Here is a 19,717-nt window from a genome sequence, read left to right on the forward strand (position 1 = left end):
CAAATAAATATTTATAAAAGAAAGAGGACATACTGCATAAAGAAAAAAAGACAGTATTTAAACCCAACTGCAGAAGACTTTAAATACATGGAAAATGTGTATTATCTCTTCCGTTCAGTTCCTTTATTTCACTTATTTATTCCATGTCATCAAAGCGTTTCTACTAGTAGAAAATAAAAGAGCAGAGATGACGCACCACTAGGGAAGTACATATACTCAAATAGAAATATATGATTGAAAGTGCAGAGAGGGTCACCTTTGGGAGTTCTGTGTAGGCACAACGCTACTTAGGATATGCAAATGGTAAAAGGATGGCCTCTCCAACTTACTATCTACTGGATGGGAAGGATTATTGAATGCTAAAAAAAAAAAGGTCAAAATGCATAGACACACAAAAAAAACCAGCAATCTATGTTCACTCCCACCATACAATGTCCAAATAAAGAAGGGTCCGTAGACCCCTAAAAATCCTAAAAAATGTATTCAATCCAAATTTATCAATTTGTATGCATTCAATATTGCATTAAAACATGTTGCAAGAAAACAGAATAAAGTCCATAATAACCTTACTCATTTCAAAACTTCCAGTTCTTAGTCATAGCATATAATGGTGTTGCAAACAGTGGACCAATCCCAATCTAATTAGCCTTAGGCTTCTTTCACACTAGCGTTCATATACGTTTACCTCTCTTCCGTCAGAGGAAGAGAGGATCGAAACATTAAACGGAAAGCAACAATTCCGTTAGAATTACCATTGATTTCAATGGTAATTCTTTTTTTCAGTTGCTTTCAGTTCGTCTCCATTCACTAGGTTTCCGTTTTTTTTACCCAAGCAAAAGTGCAGTCTGCAGAACTTTTGTTTCCGTGAAAAAAAATCGGAAATCTAACGAACAGAGACAAGCGGAAAGCAACTGAAACAAAAGAATTACCATTGAAATCAATGGTAATTCTAATGGAACTGTTGCTTTCCGTTTAATCTTTCGATCCTCTCTTCCTCTGTTGGAACAGAGGTAAACGTATATTAACGATAGTGTAAATTTTAGTAAAAATACAAAAGATGGGGGTCGTGGCTTGGCGCATTGGATAGAGGACGTGTGTAGTGTGTGCTCCGTCTGAGGCCGCAGCTAAGCACCAGTTCAATAGGGAAAACCCGCTCCAAACGGACACTAAAAGGTTCCCAAACAGCAAGTGCGTCTGAAATGGCTATTTCTAACTTCTGCCAGTTGCTTTCATACCTACCGCTCACAGGAGACAGCGACTCAGGATCAGACAGACCCGCCTCGCTGCCTTTACATGCCGCACCGATAGAACATTCCAACTTGAAGGGAGCAAAGCTTCATAACAGACCATTGCGGCTCATGGAACTTAACCCCTTAAGGACTTGGACTAGTTGGCACGTTGAGGACGCAGCCCCATTTTTCTAATCTGACATGTCAGTTTATGTGGTAGTAACTTTGGAATACTTTTACCTATCCAAGCGATTCTGAGATTGTTTTCTCGTGACACATTGGACTTTATGTTACTGGTAAAATTTGATCGATACATTCAGTATTTAATTGTGAAAAGCACCAACATTTTGAGAAAAATGGCAAAATTTAGCATTTTTCTAAATTTAAATGAGCAAATTTAGATTAGCATCGTTTTTTGAACATCCTTGTATTTTTCTAAGACGTTACAAGGCTTAGAACTTTAGCAGAAATTTCTTACATTTTCAAGAAAAATGTAAAAGGCTATTTTTACAGGGACTAGTTCAGCTGTGAAATGGCTTTGAGGGGCCTACACAATACAAACCCCATCAAGCACCCCATTTTAAAAACTGCACCCCACAAAGTATTCAAAACAGCATTTAGAAAGTATAATAACCCTTTAGGCGTTTCACAAGAATTAAAGCAAAGTAGGGGTGAAATTTACAAATTTCATTTATTTATTTTTTTGCTGAAATAAATTTTTCATCCTTTTTTCTCTGTAACACAGAAGGTTTTTACCAGAGAAGCACAACTAAATATTTATTGCCCAGATTCTGCAGTTTTTAGAAATATCCCAGAGGTCTTGTGGGGCCAAAACAGTGGAAACACCCCCAAAAAGACACAATTTGGCAAACTACACCCCTCAAGGAATATATCAAGGGGTATAGTGGGCGTTTTTAACCCACAGGTTTTTTTTTGCTGAATTTAGAGGAATGAAGCTGTGAAAATGAAAATCTAAATTTTTTTCAATAAAACGTTGAAATTTGACATCTTTACAAGGCATAAAAGAGAAAAAAAAAAACAACATTTGAAAAGCAATTTCTCCTGATTACAGCAATACCCCATATGTGGTAATAAACTGCTGTTTGGACACACGACAGGTCTCAGAAGGGAAGGAGCACCATTTGGCTTTTTGAGCGCAAGTTTTGCTGCTATGGTTTTTGGGTGCCATGTCACATTTGCACAGCCCCTGAGGGACCAAATCAGTGGAAACCCCCAAAAGTGACCTTATTTGGGAGACTACACCCCTCAATTAGGAATTAGGCTGTGAAAATGAAAATCTAATTTTTTTCTCATAAAATGTAGTTTTAGCTCAGATTTTTTTCCATTTTCACTATAAATAAAGGAGAAAAAGCACTCCAACATTTGTAAAGCAACCTTTTCTGAGCACAGCGATACCCCATATGTGGCAATAAACTGCTGTTTGGACCCACGGCAGGGCTTAGAGGGGAAAGAGCGCTATTTGGCTTTTGGAGCTGAAATTTTGCTGGAATGGTTTGCAGCGGCATGTCACATTTCCAAAACTCCTGCGAGACCAAATCAGTGGAAACCCCCAAAAGTGACCACATTTGGGAAACTACTCCCCTGAAGGAATTTATCGAGGGGTATAGTGAGCATTTTGACCCCACAGGTTTTTTGCTGCATTTTCTGGAATTAGGCTGTGCAATTGAAAATCACATTTTTCCAATAAAAGGTAAATTTTTTTATTTTTTACAAGGAATAAAGGAGAAAAAGCACCCCAACATTTGAAAAGCAATTTCCCCCGATTACAGAAATACCCCAAAAGTGGTCATAAACTGCTGTTTGGACACATAGCTGGGCTGAAAAAGGAAGGAGCCCCATTTGGAGCTCAAATTTAGCTGGAATGGTTCTCAGGTGCCATGTCACATTTGCAAAGTGCCTCCAGGGCCAAAACAGTAGTAACCCCCAAAAAGTGACCCAATTTGGGAAACAACACCCCTTAAGGAATCTATCTAGGGGTATAGTGCACATTTAGACCCCAGTGGTCTTTTGCGGAATTTATTGGAATTAGGCCGTAAAAATGAATATCAACATTTTTTCCACTAAAAAGTTTCATTTTTTCATTTTTACAAGGGATAAAGGAGAAAAAGCACCCCAACATTTGTAAAGCAATTTCTCCAGAGTACAGAAATACCCCATATATGGTCATACTGCTGTTTGGACACACGGCAGGGTTCAGAAAGGCAGGAGCGCTATTTGGCATGCAGATTTTGCTGGATTGGTTTTTGGGCGCCATGTCACATTTGCAAAATCCTAAGGTACTAGAGTACAGTGGAAGCCCCCAAGAAGTGACCCCATTTGAGAAACTACACCCCTCAAGGCATTTATCATTTGCCTGGACATATGACAGGGCTCAGAAGTGAACAACACCATGCGTATTTGAGGTCCATTTTGGTGATTTTCACAGCATTGGCCCACAATTGCAGGGCCCTGATGTCAAATAGTAAAACAAACCCCAAGTAGTGACCCCTATTTTGGAAACTACACCCCTTAAGGGGTGTAGTGAGCATTTTGCCCCCACACTTGTTTTTTCATTAGTAATTATTGCTCAGCGGATGGTGCAAAGTGAAAATTGCAATTTTCCACTGATATGCCATTTTAGTGCACAATATGTTGTGCCCAGTTTGTGCTACCGAAGACATACACCTCATAAAAGGCTAAGCTGGTTCTCCCGCTATGGCGATGCCATATATGTGGATGTAAACTGCTGTTTGGGAACACTGTAGGGCTCAGAATGGAGGGAGCGCCATTTGGCTTTTGGAGCACAGATTTAGCTTGGTAGTTGTTCTGTTTGGGGTTTTGTTGGTATTTCAGTTTATAATGTGGGGGCATGTGTAATCGGTGAGGGGCACATCAGGGCATAATAAGAGGGTATAATAATGCGGTAAATAAATAATAATTCACAGATGTGTGGCCAGCGTCGCACTGATAAATGGGGCCCGATCTTATCTGCTTTTGGACACCGCACATTTTGTGTCGCCATGTTTTGAGAGCCAGAACATTTTTATTTTCCAGTCAAAAAAGCTGTGTAAGGGCTTGTTTATTGCGGGACAGGTTGTAGATTTATTGGTACGATTTTGGGGTATATGATAAAAGAAAAAAAATACCGATTATGGAATCGTTTTTTTTTGCGGTGTTCACCATGTGGAAAAAATAACATTATAGTTTTATAGTTTGGGTCGTTACGGACGCTGCGATACCAAATATGTGTACTTTTTTATGGTCCACTTGACAAAACGGCTTTCAAATGGGTATCACTCTTTAAAATGTGCCAAATGTTTATTTAAAATATTTTAAATGAATTTATTACCTGTGTTGAACATAGTTACATAGTTGCATAGTTACATAGTTTGTACGGTTGAAAAAGACACATGTCTATCAAGTTAAACCAAGGGATGGTAAAGGGGAAGTAAAAAATTTCTACACATAGGAGCTAATATTTTTTTGTTCTAGGAAATGATCTAAGCATTTTTTAAAGTCATCTACTGTCCCTGCTGTGACCAGCTCCTGCGGTAGTCTATTCCATAAATTCACCGTTCTCACAGTAAAGAAGGCTTGTCGCCTCTGCAGGTTGAACCTTTCTTTTTGCAGATGGAGGGAGTGCCCCCTTGTTTTTTTAGGGGGTTTTACATGGAACAGGATTTCACCATATTTTTTGTATGTGCCATTCATATATTTATATAAATTAATAATGTCCCCCCTTAGTCGTCTTTTTTTCAAGGCTAAATAGGTTTAGTTCTTTTAATCTTTCCTCATAACTTAGATTCTCCATGCCCCTTGTTAGCTTCGTTGCTCTTCTTTGTATTTTTTCTAACTCCAGGGCATCCTTTCTATGAACTGGAGCCTAGAACTGGACTGCATATTCTAGATGAGGCCTCACTAATGCTTTGTAAAGTGGTAATATTACATCCCTGTCCCGCGAGTCCATACCCCTTTTAATACACGACAATATCCTGCTGGCCTTTGAAGCAGCTGATTGACATTGCATGCTGTTATATCGTTTATAATTTACAAGTACACCCAGATCCTTCTCAACAAGTGGTTCCCCCAGTGTAGCTCCACCTAGGACATATGATGCATGCAGGTTGTTGGTACCCAGATGCATAACTTTACATTTATCTACATTAAACTTCATTTGCCAAGTGGACGCCCAAATACTCAGTTTGTTTAAATCCGCTTGCAATTCACAAACATCTTCCATAGTCTGAACTATATTGCATAGCTTGGTGTCATCTGCAAAAATAGAAAGAGTGCTATTAATCCCATCCTCTATATCATTAATAAATAGGTTGAATAATGTGGTCCCAGCACTGAACCATGGGGTACACCACTTATAACCGGGGACAATTCAGAGTAGGAATCATTGACCACAACTCTCTGGATACGGTCCTTGAGCCAATTCTCAATCCAATTAAAAACTATACTTTCTAAACCTATAGTCCTTAATTTACCCATTAGACGTCTCTGGGGGACAGTGTCAAATGCCTTTGCAAAGTCCAAAAACACTATATCCACAGCGACCCCTCTGTCTAGGCTTCTTCTCACCTCTTCATAAAAACAAATCAAGTTGGTTTGACAGCTTCTGTCCTTTGTAAAACCGTGCTGGCTGTCACTTATAATACTATTTATTGTCACATAATTCTGTATATAGTCCCTCAGTAGCCCCTCAAACATTTTCCCCACAATTGATGTTAAGCTTACTGGTCTATAATTACCCGGCGAAGACCTAGAACCCTTTTTGAAAATAGGCACCACATTTGACCTGCGCCAGTCCCTTGGCACTATACCAGTCATGAAAGAATCTCTAAATATTATGAATAGGGGGACAGAAATAACTGAACTAAGCTCCTTAAGAACTCTAGGGTGTAACCCATCTGGTCCCGGGGCCTTGTGTACGTTTATTTTATTTAATTTAGCTTGCACCATATCTACATTCATCCAATTGAGTAGATCAACTGATATATTAACAGCACTGGCACCAGCTACATCAGCTGCTCTTTCCTCTTTTGTATATACAGAGCGGAAGAACCCATTTAGTAACTCTGCCTTCTCTTGATCCCCTGTGACCAACTCCCCATTACCACTATCTAAGGGTCCTACATGTTCAGACCTTGGCTTTTTTGCATTTATATGCTTGAAGAACTTTTGGGGATTTGTTTTACTATCTTTGGCCACCTGCCTTTCATTTTGTATTTTTGCTGATTTTATTACCTTTTTACAGATTTTATTAAGCTCTTTATATTTTACAAAGGCTACAGCTGTACCCTCAGATTTATATTTTTTAAATGTTTAAATGCCCTTTTTTTGTCATGTATTGCCCTTTTTACAGACGGTGTAAGCCATGTGGGGTTTAATTTTAGTCGTTTATACTTGTTACCTATAGGAATAAATTTTGCACTATAATTACCCAAAGTAGATTTGAAAATCTCCCATTTATCATTTGTCCCATTATTTAACATTAGTTCTTCCCAGTCTATATCCTGAATTTCAGCCCTCATCCTGGGGAAATTGGCCTTCTTAAAATTAAGTGTTTTTGCCCTCCCAGCCTGTGTTTGTTTTTTACAGTATATGTAAAATATAACTATATTATGATCACTGCTGCCGAGGTTTTCACGAACATTGACATTCCCAACAAGCTCTGCATTATTAGAAATGACCAGTTCCAACAGAGCTTCACCTCTAGTCGTGTCTTCCACAAACTGGCCCATAAAATTTTCCTGCAACAGGTTGAGGAAATGTCTCCCCTTTGCAGTTGAAGCCGAACCATGACACCAATTAATATCCCGGTAATTAAAATCTGCCATTATCACTAGAGTACCAGCCTGTGCAGCCCGCTCCATATGTTTATATAGCTGACCTTCCATCTCCCCCGTTATATTGGGGGGTCTATATATTACACCAAAAGTAATTTTTTCAGTGTTTACCTCCCTTTGTAATTCCACCCACAAGGTTTCAACCTCCTCACAATCTTCACCCTCTAATGTCTCATTCACACTCACCTTCATATCGCTTCTCACATACAGACATACACCACCACCTTTCCTATTTGCCCTGTCTTTCCGAAACAGTGTAAAACCCTGTAGATTTACAGCCCAGTCATGTGAAGAGTCTAGCCATGTTTTAGCAACATCAACTATATCTATATGTTCTTCCAGTATCAAGGCCTCCAGCTCCCCCATTTTGCTTGCTAAACTTCTGGCATTTGTGAACATACACTTTAACTTGCCTTTAAATGTTTCTTTTTCAGTATCAGAAATGTGATTATTTGACATTATTTGGGCTTTTTTTTATTTTCACTGCTGTTTTGTAACGAAAGGATCTCCTTATCTTGTTGCCTAGTCCTCTCCCCACCATCTGTTTCTCCCCCCACCAATACAGTCTGACCACTCTCTAACCTAACTACCCCTTTATTTTCTACATTGGCCTCCCTCCTCGGCCCTAGTTTAAATGGTAATGAAATTATTCTTGTGTAATGACAGGGATAGGGAAACAGACAAGTGAGCCCTAATCTACCCGCCACTCAGTCCCTGCCTACTTGCAACGACCCGCCCTAGGCGACGGGGTACAACTGGGCGACGGTCCCTACACTCATTAAGTGCACGACAGACAACCAGACAAGCAAACACAGAACAAAGGGAAACGGGGCAGTTGCCCACGGCAACACCGTGAGCAACAAGAGTAGTAAACGAGCCGAGTCAAACCAGGAGAGTACGAGTTGCCAAACGTAGAGTAGGAGAGTAGTGAACAAGCCGAGTCAAACCAGGAGTGTACGAGGTACCAAACGCAGAGCAGAAGAGTAGTCAGTAAGCCAGGGTCAATACGAAGCAGGGACAAGTAGTTCAAGAAGCTGCAGCAGGGCCAGGAAACCAACAGAGAAGAATCACAAGCAAGGAGGAACAGGAAAGGCAGGTATAAATAGACAGAGGGCGGGAGCTAGCTCCGTCTGGCCAGGCTGTGATAGACTCTCCCACTCCTAAGCCTGCCATCCTGAGTGGTGGAAGATGGAGTCAGTCTCACAGACATAGAAGCAGCTGCAGACTGATTACCTATGGGCGCGGATACAGAAGCTGTGCCTGGCAGATCCTTAACAGCTTGACTGTAATTGGGTCATTGTCTGTCATCATAGTGTTGGTTCGGATGCATTCGTCTTCTGTAAGTTGTGCCGCTCTGTCACAGGCCCCTGTAATATGGCTATGGGGGAAATGCTTGTCTTTGAAGCGTTTGGTGACTGTTTTACACTCAGACATAAACTGCTTATTGTCAGTACAGTTCTTTCTGATTCGCCTGAACTGTCCGAAAGGAATATTCCATAACCATGGGGGGTAATGGGCCCTCCGGTAGTCTAAATAACTATTAACATCTACTGTCTTGAAATGTGTCTTGGTAAGCAGGGACCCCTCATTATACTTACTAATCACTAAATCCAAAAAATCAATGAATACTGAAGATGAGTTGTAAGTGAAAGTTAAAGGCTAAGTACACCTTTGAAAACGATATTTTTTTTATTTTATTTTTAAATAAAACAGTGTATCAGAGTGATTGGTGCAACTTTGTAATTGCTTTTTATTAAAAATAATTTTACATTTCTGAGAAACAGCTGCTTTGTATACAGAGCAGCTGTACCTAGCGCTGAAACCTGCATCTGTCAGGTCAGCGGCACTGATGGGTTCAGTGACAGTGGGTCCTGCATGTCTCTGACACGCAGGATCGAGCTGGCTATACTCACACGCTAAAGTAAAAACGGCTGTAAAATACGGAGCTGTTTTCAAGGGAAAACAGCCTCTGATTTTCAGCCGTTTTTTAAAGCATCAAATTGTAATGACGGGGTAGGGAGACAGACAGGTGAGCCCTAATCTACGCGCCACTCAGTCCCTGCCTACTTGCAATGGCCCGTCCTAGGCGACGGCGTACAACTGGGCGACGGTCCCTATGCTCAATAAGTGCACGACAGACAAACAGACAAGGGTACACAGAAGCTAAGGGAAATGGGGCAGTTGCCCACGGCAACACAGTGAGCAACAAGAGTAGTGAACGAGCCGAGTCAAACCAGGAGTGCACGAGGTACAAATCGCAGAGCAGGAGCATAGTCAGTAAAGCCAGGGTCAAAAATGAAGCAAGGTCAATAATCATAGCAGGAGCAGCAGAGCCAGGAAACAGAAAAGAATCACAGGCAAAGGAGGAGCAGGAAATGCAGGTATAAATAGACAGAGGGCGGGAGCTAGCTCCAACTGGCCAGGCTGTGATAGGCTCTCCCACTCCTCAGCCTCCCAGCCTGACTGGTAGAAGATCGTGTCACTCTCTCAGACTTAGGAGCAGGTGCAGACTGATTACCCACGGGCGTCGACACAGAAGCTGTGTCTGGCAGATCCTTTACAGTACCCCCCTTTTAAGAGGGGCCACTGGACCCTTTCTAGGTGGACCTGGCTTATTGGGGAAGCGAAGATGGAACCTCCTGAGCAATACCCCAGCGTGAACATCCCGGGCGGGTACCCAAGTCCTCTCCACAGGCCCGTATCCTCTCCAATGGACCAGGTACTGGAGGAAGCCTTGGACCATCCTGCTGTCCACAATCTTGGCCACCTCGAATTCTACCCCTTCAGGGGTGAGAACAGGGACCGGAGGTTTCCTCGAGGGAGCCAAGGACGGGGAGCAGCGTTTAAGGGGGGAGGCATGAAACACGTTGTGTACTCAAAAAGACAGGGCTAACTCCAGTCGGAAGGAGACAGGGTTAAGGACTTCAATGACCTTGTACGGCCCTATATATCGGGGAGCAAATTTTTTGGACTGGACTTTAAGGCGCAAATTTTTAGAAGGTAGCCACACCAGATCCCCGACCACAAACAAGGGGTTAGCAGAATGTCTTCTATCTGCCTGAGTCTTTTGTATGCTCTGGGACGCCTCTAGGTTCTTCTGAACCTGGGCCCAGACTGTGCACAGTTCCTGATGATCTACCTTGGGAAACGGAGGAGGACCGTGGATTAAACCCAAAATTACAGAAAAAGGGGGAGACCCCTGACGAGTTACTGACCCGGTTATTAAGGGAAAATTCGGCGAGGGGAATGAAGGAGACCCAATCATATTGACAGTCAGAGATAAAACACCTTAAATATTGTTCTAGAGACCGATTAGTCCTCCCAGTTTGGCCATTAGTTTCAGGATGGAAGGCCGAGGAGAAGGACAGATCAATCTCCAACTTTTTACAGAAGGCTCTCCAAAACAATGAAACAAATTGTACCCCTCTGTCAGAAACAATATTGACAGGAACCCCATGGAGACGCAGGATGTGTTTGACAAACAAGGTAGCTAACGTCTTAGCATTGGGTAGTTTCTTGAGGCGCACAAAGTGGCACATCTTACTGAAACGGTCTACTACAACCCACACCACCGACTTGCCTTGAGATGGAGGCAAATCGGTGATAAAATCCATGGAGATATGGGTCCAAGGTCTCTGGGGAATGGGCAAAGAACATAGTAAGCCCGCTGGTTGGGACCTGGGAGTCTTGGACCTAGCACAAATTTCACAAGCGGCGACGTAGGCCTTAACGTCTTTAAGCAACCCAGGCCACCAATAGTTTCTGGCAATGAGATGCTTGGTACCCAGGATGCCTAGATGGCCAGATAGTGCAGACTGATTACCCACGGGCGTCGACACAGAAGCTGTGTCTGGCAGATCCTTTAAACAAATGCTTTTTGATGCGTTTTTTGGAGCCATTTTTGGAGCTGTTTTTCTATTGACACAATGAAAAACGGCTCCAAAAACAGCTCAAGAAGTGACATGCACTTCTTTTTACGGTGCGCTTTTTTATGCGCTGGTTTTCCCAATGAAATCAATGAGCAGATGTTTGGAGGCGTACAGCTTCCATTTTTTCATCCGTTTTTCGAGGAAATTACACCCCGGAAAACGCCTGAAAACACAGCGTGAACATAGCCTAACAGGGGGATTCGCTATCACTGAACCTCTCAGTTCCGCTGACTTGACGGATTCAGGTTTTAGCACACGATACAGCTGCTGTGTATGCAGTATACAAAGCAGCTATATCTCAAAAAGTTATAATAATTTTTGATAAAAATTACAAAGTTGCACCAAACATACACAGATACACAGTTTTATTTAAAAGAGAAAAATATATATTTTCAAAGGTCCACGTAGCCTTTAATCCAAAGTCATTCCTATTTAATGCCTGAGGAAAATCAACTTGTTTTATCATTATATTAATTTATTATTTCCATATTCTGTTTTTCTGTCCCCGTTTGGTTTTGTTATTCCCACCATGGGATTTTTCGGCAAGTTTCTGATTGGCCCTTGCTTCTGTCTGTCACTTTTAATCTCTGACCTCATGTGACGTCATCCTAGAACCTTTTTTGACGGTCTTTTCGAATGTTTGTACTTCTATTTGCACTTCAAATGTTTTGCGGTTCATTTCCTTATAATCTATAGCCTGATAAAGACGTTAGTTCAGCGTCAATACACGTAGCCCAAATAAACTTTGCTTTTTACAACACTGATCTGGTTCGTATCAGATGTTAGCAGCGCTGTTATAGATGGTAATACCCCTTTAACACCCCTAAAATTTCCTTGTTGAATGCACTCTGTGAGAAAAACGACAACTCCCAGCAGATCCTGAGGATCTGCAGCTGTCAGAATATGCTGGGAGTTATAGTTTCTTAAGGAGGGGAAGAGGATAACAGTAATTTGTATATGCATTTGCTTTAATTACTGGAGGGGCACTGGGCAAACATGATTTTCAGACCCCAAGTCTGGCTCTTGCTGTAGGGTTTACTATTTCTGACTGTCCTCAGCTGTGTAGGCTGATCCCGTGCTGTTACCAAGGACGAAGGATGTGGGCGGGCGGCAGCAGTGGCATACACAGAAATTACAAGACCCCCGAGAAGGAACATTTTTTACATGCACACTGCTAACTTACACTGCCGAAATAATACTGTGTACTAGGTCCAAATAACACCATAGCGTACAGAACATACTGGGGGGGAATATTATCTGGTGTAAAAAAGTGACAAATTTTGCAGCACACCATAGTTGTGCTAAAATGTGTGACTCTTTACTTTTCTTGTCCACTTTTGAAAAGGGAAGCTAATATTTAGCCGAAGGGGCGTGGGGCCTCCACCGAAACGACAGATTTATCATAATTTGTGCAAGAATCTGGCTTAAAGAGGACCTGTCACTAGGTCATATAAGTTGAACTGGTTAACTTACCTAAATAGTGATGTCTCCCTGATTCCAGCTGCTTTTTTTTCCTGGACCTCCCTGTTCCAGAGAAATGGCCCACTTTTTTGCTTGTGGCTCCCTATATGCTAATTTGCTGTAGTTAGCCAATGGGTGGAGCCGGCGTAATTTCCTCTGATGCTGACCAATCAGAACGAGATAGCTGAAGGGTATTTCACGCCCTGTTGGCTAACTACAGCAAATTAGCATATAGGGAGCCAACACAACAGTAAGCCATATCCCTAGAACGGGGTGGGGGAGGGTTTCCAGGAAGAAATGATAAACAGTGCTGGAATCAGGGAGACAGCGCTATTCAGCTCAGTAAACCAGTTAAACTTATATGATCTAGTGACAGATACTCTTTAAATTATGCAACAAGTGGCAGGCCTAGACTTGCATTTCTGTTGCACGGACAGTCAAAAATGTGGTAAATATATTACAAGGTGTGCACCTCTCAGGGTATGCTCACACGGCTTATTTTCGGGTCAGAAACGTCCGAAAAATAGGAAGCAGAACGCCTCCAAACATTTGCCCATTAATTTCTATGGGGAAAACGGCGTTATGTTCCGACAGGGGTATGTTCACATGCTTAGCAAAAACGTCTATGAAGACAATGAAAAACGGCTCCAAAAACGGCCGCGTAAAAAAACGCCCCGTTGGAACAGAACTGCTTCCGCTTTTTCGGCCATTTTTCAGCCGCTTACGGCCGAAAATAAGTCATGTGAACATACCCTGAATATATTTGACACATTTTCCGCCAAGGTAAATTAGTTTAAGACTGGTGTTTGACACGTCAGTCTTAAAATATTTCCCCGAGTTTGTAATAAAAATTATGCAGTGGAATTTCTAAACTGCAGTTTGCCTTAAAAGCCAAGCTTTTCTGCCATGTGCAGGAGATTTTTATAAAATACCATTCACTCTAATTAAATGTACTTTACAGTTTGTCCCAAGCATCCCAATTTTTTTTTTTGCGGGATTGCACTGCAAAACATGTCTTAGGCCAGGATAACATTCTCAGTTTTGATGCAGTTTCTGGTTCAGTTATTTGAATGAAACACAGAAATGGACACAAAAAACAGGAGAGGCACCAGTATGTTCTTTATACCTTTCCTTCCTTTTAGATCCACTTTGTGAAAGAAATTAACTAACTTCACCATTTTGTCTTATATTCTATACTTCCATTTTAACTTTAATCTTTGCTGAATAAGTTAAAAGAGTTGGCTTGACAGCTTTACAAGACTCTCAGGGTAAGTTCACATGCAAGATCAAAAACGGCTGAAAATTACAGAGCTGTTTTCAGAGAAAACAGCCTCTGATTTTCAGCCATCTTTGAAGCTGAAAACGTTTTTTGAGGCTTTTTTTCTAGACGTTATTGAAGCTGTTTTTCTATTGACACAATGAAAAACAACTCCAAAAATGGCTCAAGATGCTCCTTCTTTTTACGGAGCCTTTTTTTAACGCGCCGTTTTTTAAAATGGCGATGTAAAAAAAGGCCCCGTCTGAACATAACGCCGTTTTTCCCATTGAATTCAATGGGCAGATGTTCGTAGGCGTTTTGCTACCATTTTTATAGGTGTATTTTGAGGCGTTTACGTCCCGAAATACGCCTGAAAACTCAGAGCGTGAACATACCCTCATTCTCACTAAGGGTATGTGCACACGGTGAGAGGCTTTTACGGCTGAAATGACAGACTGTTTTCAGGAGAAAACAGCTGCCTCGTTTCAGCCGTAAAAGCTCCTCCTCGTATTATGCGAGGCGTCTGTGACGCTCGTAAATCTTGAGCTGCTCTTCATTGAGTTCAATGAAGAACGGCTCAAATTACGTTGCAAAGAAGTGCCCTGCACTTCTTTGCCGAGGCAGTCAATTTACGCGTCGTCGTTTGACAGCTGTCAAACGACGACGCGTAAATTACAGGTCGTCTGCACAGTACGTCGGCAAACCCATTCAAATGAATGGGCAGATGTTTGCCGACGTATTGTAGCCCTATTTTCAGACATAAAACGAGGCATAATACGCCTCGTTTACGCCTGAAAATAGGTCGTGTGAACCCAGCCTAAGGGAAAAAGAGGACCCAAGACCACACCCTCCTATACAGAAGATAGAAGATGAAAAAGGAGAGATGACTACTAAAATAAAATTAGTCCTAGATCAGGGGTCTCAAACTCGGCCGGGTAAGTGGGCCACATATAGAAACATTTTTCAAATTTGATGCACTACAAAATTATTGTTAATCAATTAGTTATTTGAACTACTATAATAATACTACATTACTATAATACTACTACTACATTACTATAATACTACATTACTATAACAATACTACTGTACAGTTTTATAATAATACTACACTACTATAATAATACCGCTGGGTTTAAACTTAACGGAAATTTGTGAATTTACTCCACGTGCTTATTTCAACAATCCAGTTTTCCGGCTTTAGACCCTGTTCACACTGAGTTTTTTGACAAGTTTTTTGGCGCGGAAACCGCTCCGCAAAACTCGACAAAAACCGCCCGAAAATGCCTCCCATCGATTTCAATGGGAGGCGGACGAGTTTTTTTACCGCGAGCAGAAAAACAGCGTCGCCGTAAAAAGAAGTGTCATGACCCCATTTCAATCAGTCAGAAATGGGAAAAAAACGCCTCGACAAGTGTTTTGACGAGTTTTTGGCAAACCACTGTGCAAAAAAGGTCTGGAGCGGTTTTTGCAAGAGGAGGAATTAACCTCCTGCAAAAAACTCTGTGTGAACACAGCCTAAGTGTTGCTAAATGCAGTCAGGCGGCTCAGTTTGCAGCGTTTGGCAGACACACAAATGTCAAAATTGGGCAGCCCCTTTTTAGATAGTGCCACAGAGCCCTCTATAGATACTGCCACAGAGCCTTCTATAGAAACTGCCACAGTGCCCTCTGTAGATACTGCCACAGTGCCCTCTGTAGATACTGCCACAGTGCCCTTTGTAGATACTGCCACAGTGCCCTCTGTAGATACTGCCACACACACCCCCAGTAGATAGCTCCATTGGGGCTCCCTCTAGGAGTGGAATCCCCAGCCAGAGCGTTGCCGACGCTTTGGCCAGGGATTCCTCTGCTGGAGGAGCCCCTGATGTCACTGTCCATACACAGTGACGTCAGGGGATCCTCCTGGACGGGAATGTGATTTCAGGGGCAACCCCAGAGCCGGTGTCCCAGAGCAGAGCACTAGTATAGGCTCTGCTCCGGAACTCTGGGGAAGCAACTGACATCAGTGTCCATATATGGACAGTGGTGTCAGGGGCTTGCCCAGAGCTGGAGTCCCGGAGCAGAGGCACTTCTAGCACTCTGCCTAGGATTCAGCTCTGCTCCTGACATCACTGTTTATATATGGACAGAGATGTCAGGGGCAACCCCAGAGCTGGAGTCGCGGGCAGAGCGCTAGTAGCTAGTACCTGACATAACTGTCCAGCTCTGGGGAAGCCCTAGACATCTCTGTCCATATGTGGACAGCGATGTCAGGGGATTCCACAGAGTCCCGGAGCAGAGCCTATTCTAGCGCTTTACCCGGGTCTCAGCTCTGGGGAATACCCTGACAACACTGTCCATATATGGACAGTGATGTCAGGGACTTACACAGAGTCCCGAAGCAGATCCGATACAAGCGGGCCGCAGATAACAGCCTCAGTACCGATGTGAGTGCTGATATATCCTAGAGGGTTTTTTTGTTTTTTCTTTTCTGTATATAAACTCCCTCATATTGTTTGGAAGGAGCATTTACCATCACTTGCAAAGTGACATCAATATGACACTTCTCTGTGAACCCTTCTCTGGGGAAGACCCTGACAACACTGTCCATATATGGACAGCGATGTCAGGGAATTACACAGAGTCCCCGGAGCAGAGACAATACTAGCACCCTGCCTTGGACTCCGCTCTGAGGAAGACCCTGACAACACTGTCCATATATGGACAGCGATGTCTGGGAATTCCACAGAGTCCCGAAGCAGATCCGATACAAGCGGCTGTGTCCCGCGGGCCGCAGATAACAGCTTCAGGGGCTGTGTGCTTGAGACCCCTGTCCTAGATAATGAGTTAATAGAAAATATTGCAAAGCCAAGAAAAATTGTGAATGTAATGTATTTTGTTTTGTGCAAACTGAAGAGAAAATATTATAGCTGATGTAGCAAAAGTTCAGTCTAAAAGCTGTACATAAACTCCCTCATATTGTCTGGAATGAGCATTTTCCATCACTTGCAAAGTGACATCAATATGACACTTCTCTGTGAACCCTTTTCTTAAGAAAATAAATATGAATGAATCTGGAGCAACTGTTTGACGTTGTATTATCCACAACAATTTTTGTTCCAAACCCCGGGAACCAAAAGCGGCTGGAACAGAACCAGGATGGAATCGAACTGGCGCCATCAAACAGGTGAGAAATTTTTTCTCATTCGCTCTCTCTTACTTTGGTCCCCAGTCCCTCTGTTCTCTGTCATGAGTACGGTTCCCAAGAACCTCAAACAGTTGTTAAATGTACTTACCTCTTTTTGATATGAGGATGCTGGTGAATACCACATCAGAATGAAAGAGACCTTTATGGCGGAGTGATTGAAACGGACTCAAGACGCACCTCTACGGAGAAAGCATGGTGGGGGCAGTGCAGTGATAAGTAAGAGGACCCTATCGTCCTCAGACACGAGTGTTTTTCTATTTTTCTGTGTTTGTCAAGTAAATTGTTTTTAACTACTGCCTGAACAGCAGAAGGATAAAAGTAAAATTGAAGGTTAAGTGTATTTGGGTGTAGCTTCCGTACTGGTCTACCTTGGTTTGTCAGTACAGGTCCTTTGGGTACCCCCTGCACTCGGCCTTTGGAAATCGCTGATTAAATTCAGCTTCAGTCCACTGTTACTATTGGGTGTAGGACTATTCTAATGGAATAAGATTTGTTGCTTGACAGCCTTGTGTTACACTGGTGTTGGCTCTGCATTTAGGTACATTCAAGGGCACCTGAAGCTGCTCCTGGCTTGTCTCCCTCATAAAAAATCATAATGCTAGATCAAAAAAGAGATTGTTTGACATAGATGATATAGAGGGCAGATCCTTTGTGTTATTATTGTTTAGTTGGTTGTAATTTGGCTCTGTTGAAAATTTGTTTAGTGTATACTGATACGTAGGGGATACGTAGTGTGGGACTTTCCCTAACAGCCAATAGCCATAGAGTTTTGTCAGTGAAAATAAAAACTGAGAGAGAAGAGTATGAGTCCCCTCCATCATAGCAGGACTATGGGCAACAGTCACGGCAAACAAGGGTCTGGCTGATCACCAGATCAGATGAGAGGGTGTCCGCAGGCTCCTCTATCCCCACAAGAGGAGATGAATATGAGGTATGGCATACGGGTGAGCAAGTATCTGTTAAAATGTTGTAAGCTTACTAGCGGATTGGTCAGGGCCCCATACAGCTACATTTTCTGGGCCCCCCTACCGTGGCACCGCCTGTTGACGGTACTCCGTCCAGCACTATATCATGCTACCCAGGGCCGCCATCAGGGGGGTATTAGGGGTACTGATGTAAGGGGCCCGGCCAAATCTAATTGAAAGGGGGGCCCGGCAACTGCCCCTCTCGTCATGGGGGCCGTCAAACACCGCCCGCCCGCGCGACCGATCGCGCGCACTCGCAAACTCCCGCGCGTGCGCAATCGCGAGCGTCCGCGAGCACGCACCCGCAAACGCACGCGACCGCCCGCGACCGCCCGCGACCGCCCGCGCACCCGCGACCACCTGGAAGCGCGCACCGAATTTTGAGGCAGATTTTGACCTGCCCACACTATCTTGCCGCGTTTTTTTGCTGCGTTTTTTGCCCGCAGCGATTGAGGACAGCAGACAAAAAATGCAGCGAAAAATACATTTTCTGCCTCCCATTGATTTCGATGGGAGGTCAGAGGCAGAACAGCGGCAAGAAAGGACGTGCTGCTTTTTCTTTTTTCTGCGAGGCGGTTTTGGAAGTTGTTTGGTGCTGATTCTGACGCAGTGTCCGAGTCAATATCAAGGCCCAAAAACTCTGTGAACTGGGCCTTATTGTTAGGGCTTATTCAGACGAACGTATAATACATCCGTGCAACGCGCGTGATTTTCATGCGCCTCGCACGGACCTATGTTACTCTATGGGGCCGTGCAGACTGTCAGTGATTTTCACGCAGCGTGTGTCTGCTGCATAAAACTCACGATATGTCCGATATTTCTGCATCGTTTGCGCATCACGCACCCATTGAAGTCAATGGGTGCATGAAAATCACGCCCAGCACTTCCGCAGCAGTATAAACTATGAATGAAAACAGAAAAGCACCACGTGCTTTTCTGTTTACAAACATACAGAGTGTCATAATGATGGCGGCTGCACGAAAATCACGCAGCCACGCATCATACGCTGCTGACACACGGAGCTGTTATGGACCTTTTGCATGCGCAAAACGCCACGTTTTTTGTGCGCGCAAAAAGCACACGCTTGTGTAAATCCGGCCTTAGGGTAGGAACACACTAGGCATGAACACTGCAGATATTATGCAACACATTTTTTGTCATATGTCCAGGCAAAAGATTAGTGCCCCATGTAGGGTGTTTCTAAAACCAGGAAACCCAGCATAATAATTGGAGAGCTGTCTTGTTATGGTGGCAAAAGCCGGGCACCACATATTGGCATATCTATGGAAAAAATCCCATTTTCACTCTGCAACATCGAGTTCACACTAATTTCTACAAAACACCTGCAGGGTTAAAATGCTTACTACACCCCTAGGTAAATGCATTGAGGGGTGTAGTTTCCAAAATTGGGTCACTTCTGGGGGGTTTCCACTGTTTTGGGCCCACAGGCACCCAGAAATCAATCCAGCAACATCTGCACTCCAAATGGCGGTCCTTCCCTTCTGAGCCCTGCCGTTTGCCCAAACAGCAGTTTATGACCACATATTGGGTATTGCCGTACTCGGGAGAAATTGCTTTACAAATGTTGGGTTCTTTTTTTCCTTTATTTGTTGAGAAAATGAAAAAATTTGCACTAAAGCTACGTCTTATTGAAGAAAAAGGACTGTTTTTATTTTCACTACCCAATTCTAATAAATTCTATGAAACATCTGTGGGGTCAAAATGCTTACTACACCCCTAGATGAATTCCTCAAGAGGTGTAGTTTCCTAAATGGAGTCCCTTTTTGGGCGTTTTCATTGTTTTGTCCCCTCAGGGGCTTTGCAAATTTGACAT

General features: G+C 43.0%; 1 protein-coding gene across 1 annotated transcript in view; it reads right to left on the reverse strand.

Moving 5' to 3' along the window:
• REC8 (REC8 meiotic recombination protein) overlaps window positions 1–19,717 on the reverse strand; it is a 241,705-nt gene that overhangs the window by 149,780 nt on the left and 72,208 nt on the right. The gene's annotated exons all lie outside the window — the stretch shown is intronic.

The sequence above is a fragment of the Rhinoderma darwinii genome, chromosome 1, assembly GCF_050947455.1.
Source record: "Rhinoderma darwinii isolate aRhiDar2 chromosome 1, aRhiDar2.hap1, whole genome shotgun sequence".
Taxonomy (NCBI): domain Eukaryota; kingdom Metazoa; phylum Chordata; class Amphibia; order Anura; family Rhinodermatidae; genus Rhinoderma; species Rhinoderma darwinii.